The 3828-nt window shown below is 34.5% G+C and overlaps 1 non-coding gene across 1 annotated transcript; it reads right to left on the reverse strand.

Moving 5' to 3' along the window:
* Positions 1-1687: 1687 nt before the first annotated feature.
* Positions 1688-1798, reverse strand: LOC124231573 (U6 spliceosomal RNA). Its single transcript, XR_006886599.1, has one exon. It is a non-coding gene; the product is annotated as a U6 spliceosomal RNA (small nuclear RNA).
* Positions 1799-3828: the final 2030 nt, after the last annotated feature.

The following is a 3828-nucleotide window of genomic DNA, read 5'->3' on the forward strand; positions in this document are numbered from 1 at the left end:
GGGGGTGGGGCTGAAATTCCAAATTTCTAATCAAAGTTGGGGGTAGTCACTGTGCAGGATTGGAATTGGCCACCCCAAGGTGTCTCTTTGGCATGAGGGTTATTTGGGGCTGGTTACTTTTAAAAATTGAAGATATGAGAAAAACTCTTAAAAGTAGAAGTTACTCTTTGTTTTAAGAGACATTCACATTTGTAAGGAAAATCTCCATCTGTAAAGGCATCTCCCTCTCTGTACTAGGAAGAGTGGAAGATGACCTAAACTCTAAAAGCTCTTATCAATACGATGTAAGGACTTAAATCTGCATAATAACCTTACTCTTCTTTACTATGCTTTTCTGGTAATCTCCCACAACTGACCCCTCCCACCCCCAACATCCTCCTTTGTCTGTAGCTGAAGATGGCATTTAAGATGAGAACCTATGCCATTTTGGTGAGTTGCTTAGTTTTCCTGAGTCTATCACATATATACATGTTATGAAGCTTTGTTTAACTTTCTCCTTTTATTCTGTCTCATGTGACTTTAATTTGTTGTCCGGCCAGAAGGCCCTAGAGTGGGCAGAGGAAATGTCTTCATCCACTGCATCTCTTTGGCAACCAGCCCCCATCCTGAAGCTATCTAGGGGCCAACCACCAAGAGTTGCCTCATTAGAGCTAAACCCTCTCTATCATCTTTTTCACTCAGGAAATTCCAAGAATTTTAGGACTCTGTTTTTAGGAGCCAGGACAGAAGAAAAAGACCAAATATCTTTCTATGATACCACAACTATATACCACCCATTGAACTAGCTTATCACAAAGTGAAGTAATGGGCCACTAATTAACGTACTTACCACACACACAGAGCATACTGTTACAGCTCCTGATGAAGTATTCATCATTGTCCATTTCTTACCCTCTCCTTTGTCTTGACCAAAATTCATTCAGGCTCCACTCTTCCCCACAGCCACCAAAAATTTGGTTTGTCCCAGGTCCCAAGCAAGCACTAAGATGCAGAATATGCCTACCCATCAGCTTATCCAAAAATCAGCTGACCCAGCAGACAAATTTCCTGCCAGATGTCACCTGTCATACTATCTACTTACCCTACCTTGCTTGCCCATTTTCCCCTTAAAGTCTCTGCTAAACTCTTCTTACCTCTCTCTATAAAAGAAAAGACCTTTTCTGTTTGATTTTCAGATACTTGCAGATTTCTGAGCTATGAGTATTCTCCTTATAGCATTCATTCTTTTTTTTTTTGAACAAAGTCTCTCCTTGTCTAAGCCTGGATTTGATTTTCTCTGAAAGAAAGTGTTAATACTGCAGTTACATCAGATGTCAATGTCAGCATCAAGTCTACCCAGAGAAAATGAAATTCAGAACTAAACAATTCTGTCATAGACCTAGGAAATGCGATATAGGAAATCTGGATAATTTTGTGAATTTATGAAACTGCTGTTTTGTAAGGTGCTTTTTATAAACTGAATTCTAAAGTGAAAGAAAAGTAAAACACATCATTTAAAAATTAATGTTTGGCTGCATACCAAGGGAAATTTTCTTAGAATTATAAGTTACTTTATTTTTGTGAGCTCTCACTTATGTAGAATTACATTTTTATTTCATTTATGTTTCACTTGCTTAAACCTAACCAGGCATAATCTAGCCCAGTCTTTTTTAAAAACTAACTCAGCCACTTTAATTTTTTTAGGGAATAAAAATATAAACACTTCACAAATTTGTGTGTCATCTTTGCACAGAAGCCATGCTGATCTTCTCTACTCTTCTCATTCCAATGTCACTATATGTACTACCAAAGCAAGTCCTGAATCTTTTTATTTATTTATTTTTAATAAAAGGCTATCTGGGGTCAATATACCCCATGGTTCAAGAGCTATGTGAGAGGGCTGTAGACTAAAGGGGACCAGTGAGTCTCATCAGCATAATAATTTGGGGCATTACCCCATACGGCCATCAGATTAGAAAATAAAATTACTCAATTCATAATGATGAGTTTTTTGCCACTGAAAGTTTATGTGATAAAACAATATGCTGAGGGAAAATGTTGACTTTTAGATGGATTTTAGTTGTGTAAATGGATTTAGCTACTTCATATGAGGGAATTGTCCCCTACTTAGTCAATTAATATCAGTAAACAGATTACTTGAAAATTAAATGTCAATTACATAAATGTATTTCCTGATAATAAATATTTATGTATTGACAATTGGAAATTTTAGACAAGACTTGTAAATGCGAAGGCAATCGAAATAACTCTGTTGTTTATTCTGTTGTTTTCTTTTTATTAGTCTTTTTTTTAAACAACTTTGTCCAAGCAAAAACGTTCCACTAGGTGAGAAATCTATATTATCACGTTCTGATTTAGTAAAGCCATTATATATTATTTATATCAAACCAATAAATTCATAATAGCAGAAAAACTAGAACCCTCATTGCTAATGGACAAATAATTAGAAAAAGAAAAATTATACTCATTCATGTGCCTTTGATTCCATTGCATAGCTAAATAGGAAACAAGAATGATGAAGAAAAAAAAAGTTTTATAAAGTTTACCAAGGATCAGTTAGTAAAATCGAAGTATAAAACAAATACACCAAAAGTCAATCTAATTGCATGAATATTCCTCATATGACATGGCAAGCAATTTTCTCATTCTTCCTAGGTGGGCTTTATGTCATGTGGAGCTATTCAACTTATTCACATTCATGACCTCACCATTGGTAATAATTTACATATTATTGCTAAATCATTTATTTTATATGGAAATTATGGCCAGAAACAAATTTACACAATAATATTTGTCTTATGGTTTTTGTTCTTATTTTTCAAAACAACACTAGACATAAAATAAATGAAGAAACACTGAAGCTTCTTAAATGAAGGCGATGTTCAAAGTCAAACTATTCAGATTCATTAGTGATTGTTAGTCGTTTATAAAAACTCTGTATTGTGGTTTGACCTTCATTCTAAATTTCTAACTTAATTTAAGTATAGGATCAGCTCTTTTGAGTGTAAAATTATGCTACTACAAACCATCTATATTTTTATTAATCATAAAATGCCTAAAACTAAAGGGATTTGCTTGTAGATACATTCACGTTGCACTATCAGTTTAAAATTAAACTAAATGGTGCTTATTTTGGTCAGTCAATTCACTGGGAGGTATTGAGAGTGAGATAGATCAATCGGTTATCCCAAATTAATTCAAGGAGTCTTACAGAAGGAAAAGGCACCATCTAACCTTCACTTTGCAGGGAAAAGTTGAGCCTAAGTGGGCTCTCTGATTAGAAGATCATTAAAAATGTATGATGAAAGATGAAGATAAGTCTTTTCATTTAACCTAAATTCTGGACACATCACTACCCTGTTATATTGCCATAATGTCGGGTTTAGCAATGAACTTGATTTAACTAGAAATTGTTTTAATATATAAGGTAGACCTTGGTATTCAAAGGTAAGTGCACAAACAATGATATTAGCAACAGCTAGAAAAATTATTAAAAGTGAAAAATTCCATGCTAAAACATTTAAAATACCTCTCCTCAAAACCATGGAATTGGCCTCTGCATTTTAACAGATCCTCAGGTCATTTGTAAACACGTTGAAATCTGAGAAGCACCAGGTTCCATGACCCTCATAAGGGATACTTTAAAAGAAATCTTCTTATCAAATGTGTAACTGCAAAGGATGTGCTTTAAGGCCCTCCCCAATCCTAGGATTGTATGGGATTCTCTGAGAAGATAAAGGAAGCAAATCTTAAGTTTCCACCTAATCTGCCTGTGTACTGTCCTCTCACTTCTCTTGTTTGAGTGAAAAATTTGTTTAATTCAATTTT

This window comes from Equus quagga, chromosome 21, assembly GCF_021613505.1.
Source record: "Equus quagga isolate Etosha38 chromosome 21, UCLA_HA_Equagga_1.0, whole genome shotgun sequence".
Taxonomy (NCBI): Eukaryota; Metazoa; Chordata; class Mammalia; order Perissodactyla; family Equidae; genus Equus; species Equus quagga.